This window comes from Scyliorhinus torazame, chromosome 9 (genome assembly GCF_047496885.1).
Source record: "Scyliorhinus torazame isolate Kashiwa2021f chromosome 9, sScyTor2.1, whole genome shotgun sequence".
In the NCBI taxonomy this organism is placed as follows: domain Eukaryota; kingdom Metazoa; phylum Chordata; class Chondrichthyes; order Carcharhiniformes; family Scyliorhinidae; genus Scyliorhinus; species Scyliorhinus torazame.
In genome coordinates, this window is record NC_092715.1 from 19,851,570 (window position 1) to 19,866,181 (window position 14,612).

The window sequence follows — 14,612 nt, forward strand, 5'->3', positions numbered from 1 at the left end:
GGGAAACAATCCTTGTTTCCCCGCCCCGCCCCCCCCCCCACCCCCAGTCTTCGGCGCGGGAAAAAAAAGCCCGCGCTCTCCACCTACCAGGCCCCGCCACCAACCACAACAGTGCCCAACCCGCCCCATCCACCCTCCCCAACCCAAAAGAGAAAAACACAGAGAAAAAGAAACCCAAAACAATGCAAAGGCCCCCCCCCCTGCCGAACCAAAAATAGGCATAACATATCCACCGCAGTCCCCAATCGCCCATCCCGACCCTCAGTCTGTGTCCAGCTTCTCGGCCTGAACAAAGGCCCACGCCTCCTCCGGAGACTCAAAATAATGGTGCCGGTCCTTGTAGGTAACCCACAGTCGCGCCGGCTGCAACATGCCAAACTTCACCCCCTTCCTGTGCAGCACCGCCTTCGCTCGATTGTACCCGGCCCTCCTCTTCGCCACCTCCGCACTCCAGTCCTGATATATCCGAACCTCCGCGTTCTCCCACCTGCTGCTCCTCTCCTTGGCCCACCTGAGCACACACTCCCGATCGACGAGCCGATGGAACCGCACCAGCACCGCCCGCGGAGGCTCGTTAGCCTTGGGCCTCCTCACCAACACTCTATGGGCCCCATCCAGCTCCAGGGGCCCCTGGAAGGACGCCGCTCCCATCAGCGAGTTCACCGTGGTGACCACATAGGCCCCCACCTCCGGCCCCTCCAGCCCCTCCGGGAGGCCCAGAATCCGCAGATTCTTCCGCCTCGACCGATTCTCCATCTCCTCGAACCGCTCCTGCCATTTCTTGTGGAGCGCCTCGTGCGCCTCCACCTTTACCGCCAGGCCTAAGATCTCGTCCTCATTGTCAGAGATCTTTTGTCGAGCCTCTCGGATCGCCACCACCTGGGCCGTCTGTGTCTCCAGCAGCTTATCAATAGAAGCCTACATCGGCTCTAGCAGGTCCGTTTTAATCTCTCTGAGGCAGCGCTGGATACCCTCCTGTTGCTCCTCCGCCCACTGCCTCCGCGCTGCCTGGTCTCCGCCCGCCGCCATTTTGTCCTTCTTCCCTCCCTTCTGGTCCACCACCACCTTTTTTGTCGCCCCGCTCCTAGTTAAAGCCATATATTGACGGGGAGCTATTCTTATCTCCTTCCCACACTGGGAAATGTCGAAAAAGTGCCCTTGGGGTCCCTGAAAAGAGCCCAAAAGTCCGTTTTTGCGGGAGCCGCCGAATGTGCGACTTAGCTCCGCATAGCTGCAACCGGAAGTCTCGAAAGGGAATCCTTTTGGCAGTGTTCGCTTCACCAATCTGCCCCCAAAAGTCTGTGGAAACTCCTGAAAAAGGTCTGAGAGTCCGTTCCAGACGGGAGCTGCCGAATGCGTGACCTACTCCTCTATGGCCGCCACCGGAAGCCTCGTCCCCGCTTCTTCAGTGGCCTTGGTAGATCTTTTCACAGTTGTTCCCTCTGCTGCTAGAATTCACCTTTAATAAAGGCCCTCAAGTCAGCTTGCATCTTTAAGCTTGCCCTTCCCCCGCCTGCATGCTGGAAGAGGCTCCTCTCTCCTCTGCAGTTACAGCCAAATCTTTTACTGTTTCTGCCGGGTCTGGTAACCAAGGGACATACCATTCCTGGGGGACACTGTCAGGGGAATGTTGCAGTCTTCTTCCCACACTGGGGAATGTCAAACAAATGCCGTGGGGGCCCTGTAAAGAGCCCAAAAGTCCATTCCAAGTGGGAGCTGCCGAATATGCGACCTAGCTCTGCATAGCCGCACCCGGAAATCCAACCCCTATGGAACTTGATGGACATTTTGAGGACTAGATTCAAAGCTGATGCAGAATCTCTCCTTCTCTACAAATGCTGGGGTTTGTGCCAATTTCCGAGTTTTAACTAAACATCTCTGCTATTGCTCCACGCAAGTGGACATCCTGTTCGCTACTAAATTGTGCTACAGTGATTAACAACTCAAGAGTTGACTTCCGGGTGCGGCTATGCAGAGCTAGGTCGCACATTCGGTAGCTCCCGCTTGGAACGGACTTTTGGGCTGGATGTGGGACTGCTGGCGGACGAGGTGGTGTGTGGGAAGGTGAGGGGGTGCATCGAAAGGTACTTCGAGGCCAACGACAACGGGGAGGTGCAGGTGGGGGTGGTATGGGAGGCGTTGAAGGCGGTGATCAGGGGAGAGCTAATCTCCATTAGGGCTCATAAGGAGAAGACAGAGGGTATGGAAAGGGAGAGGTTAGTGGGGGAGATTTTGAGAGTGGACAGGAGATACGCAGAGGCCCTGGAGGAAAGATTACTTTGGGAAAGACGACGGCTCCAGACGGAGTTTGACCTGTTGACCACAGGGAAGGCGGAGGCACAGTGGAGGAAAGCGCAGGGGGCGACCTACGAGTATGGGGAAAAGGCTAGTCGGATGCTGGCACACCAGCTCCGTAAGAGGATGGCAGCGAGGGAAATAGGGGGAGTCAAAGATGGAAGGGGAGCCACGGTTCGGAGTGTGACGAAAATAAACGAGGTATTTAAGGCCTTTTATGAAGATCTGTACAGATCCCAGCCCCCAGCAGGGGAAGAGGGGATGAGACGATTCCTAGACCAGCTGAGATTCCCGAGGGTGGAGGAGCAAGAGGTGGCTGGTTTGGGGGCACCAATTGGGTTGGAGGAGCTGAGCAAGGGTTTGGGGAGCATGCAGGCGGGGAAGGCCCCGGGACCGGACGGATTCCCGGTGGAGTTCTACAGGAAGTACGCAGACCTGTTGGCCCCGCTACTGGTGAGGACCTTTAATGAGGCAAGAGAGGAGGGGACCCTGCCCCCGACAATGTCGGAAGCGACAATTTCTTTGATCCTAAAGCGGGACAAGGACCCACTGCAATGTGGATCGTACAGGCCGATCTCGCTCCTCAATGTGGATGCAAAGTTGCTGGCAAAAGTGCTGGCCACAAGGATCGAGGACTGTGTCCCGGGGGTAATCCACAAGGACCAGACGGGATTTGTAAAGAGCAGGCAACTAAACACCAATGTGCGGCGGCTCTTAAACGTGATAATGATGCCATCGGAGGAGAGAGAGGCGGAGATAGTGGCAGCTATGGACGCGGAGAAGGCCTTTGACCGAGTAGAGTGGGAGTACCTCTGGGAGGTGCTGCGCAGGTTTGGGTTCGGGGTAGGGTTTATCAATTGGGTTAAGCTCCTTTACAGAGCCCCGATGGCAAGTGTAGTGACGAACCGGAGGAGGTCGGAGTACATTCGGCTGTACCGAGGGACGAGGCAGGGGTGCCCCCTGTCCCCTCTGTTGTTCGCATTGGCGATCGAACCATTGGCCATGTCATTGAGGGAGTCTAATAAATGGAGGGGGGTGGTCCGAGGGGGAGAAGAGCATCGGGTGTTGCGATATGCGGATGAGGCTGTACGTGGCGGATCCAATGGAGGGGATGGTGGAGGTCATGCAGACTCTAAGGGAGTTTGGGGAGTTTTCGGGCTATAAGCTCAACGTGGGGAAGAGTGAGCTCTTTGTATTACAGGCGGGGGACCAAGAAAGAGGGATAGGGGACCTACCGTTGAGATGGGCGGAGGGGAGCTTTCGGTATCTGGGGATCCAGATAGCCAGGAGTTGGGGGACCCTACATAAACTGAATCTGGCGAGGTTGGTGGAGCAAATGGAGGAGGATTTCAAAAGATGGGACATGTTACCGCTCTCGCTGGCGGGTAGAGTGCAGTCGGTCAAAATGTTGGTCCTTCCGAGGTTTCTGTTTGTGTTTCGGTGCCTTCCCATCGTGATCACCAAGACCTTTTTTAAGAGAGTCGGCAGGAGTATTATGGGGTTTGTGTGGGCGAATAAGACCCCGAGAGTAAGGAGAGGGTTCCTGGAACACAGTAGGGACCGAGGAGGGTTGGTGCTGCCAAACCTGGGGAGCTACTACTGGGCAGCAAATGTGGCGATGATCCGCAAGTGGGTTATGGAGGGAGAGGGGGCGGCATGGAAGAGGATGGAGATGGCGTCCTGTAAAGGAACGAGCCTGGGGGGCGTTGGTGACGGCACCGCTGCCGCTCTCGCCGACAAAGTATACCACGAGCCCGGTGGTAGCAGCAACGCTAAGGATCTGGGGCCAGTGGAGACGGCACCGGGGTGCAATGGGAGCATCGGTGTGGTCCCCAATCAGGGGTAACCACCGATTTGTCTCGGGGAAGATGGACGGGGGGTTCCAGAGCTGGCATCGGGCGGGGATTGGAAGAATGGGGGACCTGTTCATCGACGGGACGTTTGTGAGCCTCGGGGCACTGGAGGAGAAGTTTGAGTTACCCCCGGGAAACGCCTTTAGATATATGCAGGTGAGGGCTTTTGTGAGGCGACAGGTGAGGGAATTCCCGTTGCTCCCGGCACAAGAAGTTCAAGACAGGGTGATCTCGGGTGTATGGGTCGGGGAGGGCAAGGTGTCGGAAATACACCAGGAGTTGAAAGAAGAGGGGGAAGCGCTGGTAGAAGAGTTGAAGGGTAAATGGGAGGAGGAGCTGGGGGAGGAGATTGAGGAAGGTCTGAGGGTTAATTCCTCCTCCTCGTGTGCCAGGCTCAGCCTGATACAATTTAAGGTGGTCCACAGAGCGCACTTGACGGGGGCGAGGTTGAGTAGGTTCTTTGGGGTAGAGGACAGATGTGGAAGGTACTCAGGGAGCCTGGCGAACCATGTCCATATGTTTTGGTCATGCCCGGCACTGGAGGGGTTCTGGAGAGGAGTGGCGGGAGCAATATCTCAGGTGGTGAAAGTCCGGGTCAAGCCAAGCTGGGGGCTAGCAATATTTGGAGTAGTGGACGAACCGGGAGTGCAGGAGGCGAAAGAGGCCGGCATTCTGGCCTTTGCGTCCCTAGTAGCCCGGCGAAGGATCTTGCTAATGTGGAAGGAGGCGAAGCCCCCCCAGTCTGGAGGCCTGGATAAATGATATGGCTGGGTTCATAAAGTTGGAGAGGATTAAGTTTGCCTTGAGAGGGTCTGCGCAGGGGTTCTACAGGCGGTGGCAACCGTTCCTAGACTATCTCGCGGAGCGTTAGAGGAAGGTCGGTCAGCAGCAGCAGCAACCCGGGGAGGTGGGGGAGAGGGGGGACTGCCTGGGAGGGTGGATGAGCGAGAGATAACATGATGGGTTGGGGAAACTGGCACGTACGGGTGAGGGCCAGTAAAGCTGTGTAAATATATCATTTTGCCATGTATATATCTTGCTCTGCGCGATTTCTCGTTTTTTTTTTGTTACGGGTGGGGGGGTTATTGTTTGTAAGGGAGAAAAATGGTGTTAAAAAACTTTAATAAATATATATATTTTTTTTAAAATAGAAGCCTTCATCGGCTCTAGCAGGTCCGTTTTAATCTCTGAGGCAGCGCTGGAAATCTTTACTAATGCTGGGGTTTGTGCCTATTTCAGAGTTTTAACTAAACATCTCTGCTATTGCTCCACGCAAGTGGACATCCTGTTCGCTACTAAATTGTGCTACAGTGATTAACAACTCAAGAGTTGACTTCCGGGTGCGGCTATGCAGAGCTAGGTCGCACATTCGGTAGCTCCCGCTTGGAACGGACTTTTGGGCTGGATGTGGGACTGTTGGCGGACGAGGTGGTGTGTGGGAAGGTGCGGGGGTGCATCGAAAGGTACTTGGAGGCCAACGACAACGGGGAGGTGCAGGTGGGGGTGGTATGGGAGGCGTTGAAGGCGGTGATCAGGGGAGAGCTAATCTCCATTAGGGCTCATAGGGAGAAGACAGAGGGTATGGAAAGGGAGAGGTTAGTGGGGGAGATTTTGAGAGTGGACAGGAGATACGCAGAGGCCCCGGAGGAAAGATTACTTGGGGAAAGACGACGGCTCCAGACGGAGCTTGACCTGTTGACCACAGGGAAGGCGGAGGCACAGTGGAGGAAAGCGCAGGGGGCGACCTACGAGTATGGGGAAAAGGCTAGTCGGATGCTGGCACACCAGCTCCGTAAGAGGATGGCAGCGAGGGAAATAGGGGGAGTCAAAGATGGAAGGGGAGCCACGGTTCGGAGTGTGACGAAAATAAACGAGGTATTTAAGGCCTTTTATGAAGATCTGTACAGATCCCAGCCCCCAGCAGGGGAAGAGGGGATGAGACGATTCCTAGATCAGCTGAGATTCCCGAGGGTGGAGGAGCAAGAGGTGGCTGGTTTGGGGGCACCAATTGGGTTGGAGGAGCTGAGCAAGGGTTTGGGGAGCATGCAGGCGGGGAAGGCCCCGGGACCGGACGGATTCCCGGTGGAGTTCTACAGGAAGTACGCAGACCTGTTGGCCCCGCTACTGGTGAGGACCTTTAATGAGGCAAGAGAGGAGGGGACCCTGCCCCCGACAATGTCGGAAGCGACAATTTCTTTGATCCTAAAGCGGGACAAGGACCCACTGCAATGTGAATCGTACAGGCCGATCTCGCTCCTCAATGTGGATGCAAAGTTGCTGGCAAAAGTGCTGGCCACGAGGATCGAGGACTGTGTCCCGGGGGTAATCCACGAGGACCAGACGGGATTTGTAAAGAGCAGGCAACTAAACACCAATGTGCGGCGGCTCTTAAACGTGATAATGATGCCATCGGAGGAGGGAGAGGCGGAGATAGTGACAGCTATGGACGCGGAGAAGGCCTTTGACCGAGTAGAGTGGGAGTACCTCTGGGAGGTGCTGCGCAGGTTTGGGTTCGGGGTAGGGTTTATCAATTGGGTTAAGCTCCTTTAGAGTCCCGGTGGCGAGTGTAGTGACGAACCGGAGGAGGTCGGAGTACATTCGGCTGTACCGAGGGACGAGGCAGGGGTGCCCCCTGTCCCCTCTGTTGTTCGCATTGGCGATCGAACCATTGGCCATGTCATTGAGGGAGTCTAATAAATGGAGGGGGGTGGTCCGAGGGGGAGAAGAGCATCGGGTGTCGCTATATGCAGATGACCTGTTGCTGTACGTGGCGGATCCAATGGAGGGGATGGTGGAGGTCATGCAGACTCTAAGGGAGTTTGGGGAGTTTTCGGGCTGTAAGCTCAATGTAGGGAAGAGTGAGCTCTTTGTATTACAGGCGGGAGACCAAGAAAGAGGGATAGGGGACCTACCGCTGAGGAGGGCGGAGTGGAGCTTTGGTATCTGGGGATCCAGATAGCCAGGAGTTGGGGGACCCTACATAAACTGAATCTGACAAGGTTGGTGGAGCAAATGGAGGAGGATTTCAAAAGATGGGACATGTTACCGCTCTCGCTGGCGGGTAGAGTGCAGTCGGTTAAAATGGTGGTCCTTCCGAGGTTTCTGTTTGTGTTTCGGTGCCTTCCCATCGTGATCACTAAGGCCTTTTTAAAGAGAGTAGGCAGGAGTATTATGGGGTTTGTGTGGGCGAATAAGACCCCGAGAGTAAGGAGAGGGTTCCTGGAACACAGTAGGGACCGAGGAGGGTTGGTGCTGCCAAACCTGGGGAGCTACTACTGGGCAGCAAATGTGGCGATGATCCGCAAGTGGGTTATGGAGGGAGAGGGGGCGGCATGGAAGAGGATGGAGATGGCGTCCTGTAAAGGAACGAGCCTGGGGGGCGTTGGTGACGGCACCGCTGCCGCTCTCGCCGACAAAGTATACCACGAGCCCGGTGGTAGCAGCAACGCTAAGGATCTGGGGCCAGTGGAGACGGCACCGGGGTGCAATGGGAGCATCGGTGTGGTCCCCAATCAGGGGTAACCACCGATTTGTCTCGGGGAAGATGGACGGGGGGTTCCAGAGCTGGCATCGGGCGGGGATTGGAAGAATGGGGGACCTGTTCATCGACGGGACGTTTGTGAGCCTCGGGGCACTGGAGGAGAAGTTCGAGTTACCCCCGGGAAACGCCTTTAGATATATGCAGGTGAGGGCTTTTGTGAGGCGACAGGTGAGGGAATTCCTGTTGCTCCCGGCACAAGAAGTTCAAGATAGGGTGATCTCGGGTGTATGGGTCGGGGAGGGCAAGGTGTCGGAAATACACCAGGAGTTGAAAGAAGAGGGGGAAGCGCTGGTAGAAGAGTTGAAGGGTAAATGGGAGGATGAGCTGGGGGAGGAGATCGAGGAAGGTCTGTGGGCTGATGCCCTAGGTAGGGTTAATTCCTCCTCCTCGTGTGCCAGGCTCAGCCTGATACAATTTAAGGTGGTCCACAGAGCGCACTTGACGGGGGCGAGGTTGAGTAGGTTCTTTGGGGTAGAGGACAGATGTGGAAGGTACTCAGGGAGCCTGGCGAACCATGTCCATATGTTTTGGTCATGCCCGGCACTGGAGGGGTTCTGGAGAGGAGTGGCGGGAGCAATATCTCAGGTGGTGAAAGTCCGGGTCAAGCCAAGCTGGGGGCTAGCAATATTTGGAGTAGTGGACGAACCGGGAGTGCAGGAGGCGAAAGAGGCCGGCATTCTGGCCTTTGCGTCCCTAGTAGCCCGGTGAAGGATCTTGCTAATGTGGAAGGAGGCGAAGCCCCCCAGCCTGGAGGCCTGGATAAATGATATGGCTGGGTTCATAAAGTTGGAGAGGATTAAGTTTGCCTTGAGAGGGTCTGCGCAGGGGTTCTACAGGCGGTGGCAACCGTTCCTAGACTATCTCGCGGAGCGTTAGAGGAAGGTCGGTCAGCAGCAGCAGCAACCCGGGGAGGTGGGGGAGAGGGGGGACTGCCTGGGAGGGTGGATGAGCGAGAGATAACATGATGGGTTGGGGAAACTGGCACGTACGGGTGAGGGCCAGTAAAGCTGTGTAAATATATCATTTTGCCATGTATATATCTTGCTCTGCGCGATTTCTCGTTTTTGTTTTTGTTACGGGTGGGGGGGGTTATTGTTTGTAAGGGATAAAAATGGTGTTAAAAAACTTTAATAAATATATATATTTTTTTTAAAATAGAAGCCTTCATCGGCTCTAGCAGGTCCGTTTTAATCTCTGAGGCAGCGCTGGAAATCTTTACTAATGCTGGGGTTTGTGCCTATTTCAGAGTTTTAACTAAACATCTCTGCTATTGCTCCACGCAAGTGGACATCCTGTTCGCTACTAAATTGTGCTACAGTGATTAACAACTCAAGAGTTGACTTCCGGGTGCGGCTATGCAGAGCTAGGTCGCACATTCGGTAGCTCCCGCTTGGAACGGACTTTTGGGCTGGATGTGGGACTGTTGGCAGATGAGGTGGTGTGTGGGAAGGTGAGGGGGTGTATCGAAAGGTACTTCGAGGCCAACGACAACGGGGAGGTGCAGGTGGGGGTGGTATGGGAGGCGTTGAAGGCGGTGATCAGGGGAGAGCTAATCTCCATTAGGCGTCATAGGGAGAAGACAGAGGGTATGGAAAGGGAGAGGTTAGTGGGGGAGATTTTGAGAGTGGACAGGAGATACGCAGAGGCCCCGGAGGAAAGATTACTTGGGGAAAGACGACGGCTCCAGACGGAGTTTGACCTGTTGACCACAGGGAAGGCGGAGGCACAGTGGAGGAAGGCGCAGGGGGCGACCTAGGAGTATGGGGAAAAGGCTCGTCGGATGCTGGCACACCAGCTCCGTAAGAGGATGGCAGCGAGGGAAATAGGGGGAGTCAAAGATGGAAGGGGAGCCACGGTTCGGAGTGTGACGAAAATAAACGAGGTATTTAAGGCCTTTTATGAAGAGCTGTACAGATCCCAGCCCCCAGTGGGGGAAGAGGGGATGAGACGATTCCTAGACCAGCTGAGATTCCCGAGGGTGGAGGAGCAAGAGGTGGCTGGTTTGGGGGCACCAATTGGGTTGGAGGAGCTGAGCAAGGGTTTGGGGAGCATGCAGGCGGGGAAGGCCCCGGGACCGGACGGATTCCCGGTGGAGTTCTACAGGAAGTACGCAGACCTGTTGGCCCCGCTACTGGTGAGGACCTTTAATGAGGCAAGGGAGGAGGGGACCCTACCTCCGACAATGTCGGAAGCGACAATTTCTTTGATCCTAAAGCGGGACAAGGACCCACTGCAATGTGGATCGTACAGGCCGATCTCGCTCCTCAATGTGGATGCAAAGTTGCTGGCAAAAGTGCTGGCCACGAGGATCGAAGACTGTGTCCCGGGGGTAATCCATGAGGACCAGACGGGATTTGTAAAGGGCAGGCAACTAAACACTAATGTGCGGCGGCTCTTAAACGTGATAATGATGCCATCGGAGGAGGGAGAGGCGGAGATAGTGGCAGCTATGGACGCGGAGAAGGCCTTTGACCGAGTAGAGTGGGAGTACCTCTGGGAGGTGCTGCGCAGGTTTGGGTTCGGGGTAGGGTTTATCAATTGGGTTAAGCTCCTTTACAGAGCCCCGATGGCAAGTGTAGTGACGAACCGGCGGAGGTCGGAGTACTTTCGACTGTACCGAGGGACGAGGCAGGGGTGCCCCCAGTCCCCCCTGTTGTTCGCATTGGCGATCGAACCATTGGCCATGTCATTGAGGGAGTCTAATAAATGGAGGGGGGTGGTCCGAGGGGGAGAAGAGCATCGGGTGTCGCTATATGCAGATGACCTGTTGCTGTACGTGGCGGATCCAATGGAGGGGATGGTGGAGGTCATGCAGACTCTAAGGGAGTTTGGGGAGTTTTCGGGCTGTAAGCTCAATGTAGGGAAGAGTGAGCTCTTTGTATTACAGGCAGGGGACCAAGAAAGAGGGATAGGGGACCTACCGCTGAGGAGGGCGGAGTGGAGCTTTGGTATCTGGGGATCCAGATAGCCAGGAGTTCGGGGACCCTACATAAACTGAATCTGGCGAGGTTGGTGGAGCAAATGGAGGAGGATTTCAAAAGATGGGACATGTTACTGCTCTCGCTGGCGGGTAGAGTGCAGTCGGTCAAAATGGTGGTCCTTCCGAGGTTTCTGTTTGTGTTTCGGTGCCTTCCCATCGTGATCACTAAGGCCTTTTTTAAGAGAGTCGGCAGGAGTATTATGGGGTTTGTGTGGGCGAATAAGACCCCGAGTTCAAGGAGATGGTGACTGGAACGCAGTAGGGGCCGAGGAGGGTTGGCGCTGCCAAACCTGGGGAGCTACTACTGGGCAGCAAATGTGGCGATGATCCGCAAGTGGGTTATGGAGGGAGAGGGGGCGGCATGGAAGAGGATGGAGATGGCGTCCTGCAAAGGAACGAGCCTAGGGGCGTTGGTGACGGCACCGCTGCCGCTCTCGCCGACAAAATATACCACGAGCCCGGTGGTGGCGGCAACGCTAAGGATCTGGGGCCAGTGGAGATGGCACCGGGGTGCAATGGGAGCATCGGTGTGGTCCCCGATCAGGGGTAACCACCGGTTTGTCCCGGGGAAGATGGATGGGAGGTTCCGGAGTTGGCATCGGGCAGGGATTGGAAGAATGGGGGACCTGTTCATCGACGGGACGTTTGCGAGCCTAGGGGCACTGGAGGAGAAGTTTGAGTTACCCCCGGGAAATGCCTTTAGATATATGCAGGTGAGGGCTTTTGTGAGGCGACAGGTGAGAGAATTCCCATTGCTCCCGGCACAAGAAGTTCAAGATTGGGTGATCTCAGGTGTATGGGTCGGGGAGGGCAAGGTGTCGGAAATACACCAGGAGTTGAAAGAAGAGGGGGAAGCGCTGGTAGAAGAGTTGAAGGGTAAATAGGAGGACGAGCTGGGGGAGGAGATCGAGGAAGGTCTGTGGGCTGATGCCCTAGGTAGGGTTAATTCCTCCTCCTCGTGTGCCAGGCTCAGCCTGATACAATTTAAGGTGGTCCACAGAGCGCACTTGACGGGGGCGAAGTTGAGTAGGTTCTTTGGGGTAGAGGACAGATGTGGAAGGTGCTCAGGGAGCCCGGCGAACCATGTCCATATGTTTTGGTCATGCCCGGCACTGGAGGGGTTCTGGAGAGGAGTGGCGGGAGCAATATCTCAGGTGGTGAAAGTCCGGGTCAAGCCAAGTTGGGGGCTAGCAATATTTGGAGTAGTGGACGAACCGGGAGTGCAGGAGGCGAAAGAGGCCGGCATTCTGGCCTTTGCGTCCCCAGTAGCCCGGCGACGGATCTTGCTAATGTGGAAGGAGGTGAAGCCCCCCAGCCTGGAGGCCTGGATAAATGATATGGCTGGGTTCATAAAGTTGGAGAGGATTAAGTTCGCCTTGAGAGGGTCTGCGCAGGTGTTCTACAGGCGGTGGCAAGCGTTCCTAGACTATCTCGCGGAGCGTTAGAGGAAGGTCGGTCAGCAGCAACCTTGGGGGGGGGGGGGGGGGGGGGGGGGGGGGACATAGAACATAGAACATAGAAAATACAGCACAGAACAGGCCCTTCGGCCCACGATGTTGTGCCGAACCTTTGTCCTAGATTAATCATAGATTATCATTGAATCTACAGTGCAGAAGGAGGCCATTCGGCCCCCTGAGTCTGCACCAGCTCTTGGAAAGAGCACCCTACCCAAACTCAACACCTCCACCCAACACCAAGGGCAATTTGGACATTAAGGGCAATTTATCATTGGCCAATTCACCTAACCCGCACATCTTTGGACTGTGGGAGGAAACCGGAGCACCCGGAGGAAACCCACGCAGACACGGGGAGGACGTGCAGACTCCGCACAGACAATGACCCAGGCCGAAATCGAACCTGGGACCATGGATCTGTGAAGCAATTGTGCTATCCACAATGCTACCGTGCTGCCCTTAAGAACAAATAAATCTACACTATATCATTTTCCCGTAATCCATGTACCTATCCAACAGCTGCTTGAAGGTCACTAATGTTTCCGACTCAACTACTTCCACAGGCAGTGTATTCCATGCCCCCACTACTCTCTGGGTAAAGAACCTACCTCTGATATCCCTCCTATATCTTCCACCTTTCACCTTAAATTTATGTCCCCTTGTAATGGTGTGTTCCACCTGGGGAAAAAGTCTCTGACTGTCTACTCTATCTATTCCCCTGATCATCTTATAAACCTCTATCAAGTCGCCCCTCATCCTTCTCCGCTCTAATGAGAAAAGGCCTAGCACCCTCAACCTTTCCTCGTAAGACCTACTCTCCATTCCAGGCAACATCCTGGTAAATCTTCTTTGCACCTTTTCCAGAGCTTCCACATCCTTCCTAAAATGAGGCGACCAGAACTGTACACAGTACTCCAAATGTGGCCTTACCAAAGTTTTGTACAGCTGCATCATCACCTCACGGCTCTTAAATTCAATCCCTCTGTTAATGAACGCGAGCACACCATAGGCCTTCTTCACAGCTCTATCCACTTGAGTGGCAACTTTCAAAGATGTATGAACATAGACCCCAAGGTCTCTCTGCTCCTCCACAATGCCAAGAACTCTACCGTTAACCCTGTATTCCGCATTCATATTTGTCCTTCCAAAATGGACAACCTCACACTTTTCAGGGTTAAACTCCATCTGCCACTTCTCAGCCCAGCTCTGCATCCTATCTATGTCTCTTTGCAGCCGACAACAGCCCTCCTTACTATCCACAACTCCACCAATCTTCGTATCGTCTGCAAATTTACTGACCCACCCTTCAACTCCCTCATCCAAGTCATTAATGAAAATCACAAACAGCAGAGGACCCAGAACTGATCCCTGCGGTACACCACTGGTAACTGGGATCCAGGCTGAATATTTGCCATCCACCACCACTCTCTGACTTCTATCGGTTAGCCAGTTCGTTATCCAACTGGCCAAATTTCCCACTATCCCATGCCTCCTTACTTTGTGCAGAAGCCTACCATGGGGAACTTTATCAAATGCCTTACTAAAATCCATGTACACTACATCCACTGCTTTACCTTCATCCACATGCTTGGTCACCTCCTCAAAGAATTCAATAAGATTTGTAAGGCAAGACCTACCCCTCACAAATCCGTGCTGACTATCCCTAATCAAGCAGTGTCTTTCCAGATGCTCAGAAATCCTATCCTTCAGTACCCTTTCCATTACTTTGCCTACCACCGAAGTAAGACTAACTGGCCTGTAATTCCCAGGGTTATCCCTAGTTCCTTTTTTGAACAGGGGCACGACATTCGCCACTCTCCAATCCCCTGGTACCACCCCTGTTGACAGTGAGGACGAAAAGATAATTGCCAACGGCTCTGCAATTTCATCTCTTGCTTCCCATAGACGTCCTGGGAGGGGGGGGGGAGGGGGGGGGGGAAAGGGGGGACTGCCTGGGAGGGTGGATGAGCAAGAGATAACATGAAGGGTTGGGGAAACTGGCACGTACGGGTGAGGGCCAGTGTACAATGCTGTGTAAATATATCATTTTGCCATGTTTCTATCTTGCTCTGCGCGATTTCTCGTTTTGTTTTGTTACGGGGGGTGGGGGTTATTGTTTGTAAGGGAGAAAAATTGTGTTAAGAAACTTTAAGAACTATATTTTAAAAAAAACATCTTGAGAGTTTCACCAGAAGTTGGAAACACTTCGAATAACTTCTGTATTTCAGTGTCAAGTGACAAGGAGCAGTGAGTGAGAGAGATGAAAAACACTGAAGGAATGGTGATGACTTCTGTCTACATTTGGCTGTCCACGCTCCTGCTGTCGGTCCCGGTGCTGGGTTATAGTAGGTGCTTTCAAATAATAACTGTTCAATGTTTACATTTATTTTGAATTCATTGACAGGGTTGCGAGTCGCTGGCAAGGCCAACATTTATTGCCCATCCCTAATTGTGTCGACGAAGGTGTTTTTAAGGCGGTACGTCAATTG

General features: G+C 54.2%; 2 protein-coding genes across 2 annotated transcripts in view; one reads left to right on the forward strand and one right to left on the reverse strand.

The window, feature by feature from the left end:
- Positions 1 to 14,612, reverse strand: part of LOC140429092 (sialic acid-binding Ig-like lectin 15) — a 72,271-nt gene that overhangs the window by 55,617 nt on the left and 2,042 nt on the right. The gene's annotated exons all lie outside the window — the stretch shown is intronic.
- Positions 14,426 to 14,612, forward strand: part of LOC140429956 (sialic acid-binding Ig-like lectin 12) — a 30,023-nt gene continuing 29,836 nt past the window's right edge. Inside the window, exon 1 of the mRNA XM_072517546.1 lies at positions 14,426 to 14,468. The gene's annotated coding sequence lies outside the window, so the exon portion shown is untranslated. The remainder of the gene's footprint in view (positions 14,469 to 14,612) is intronic.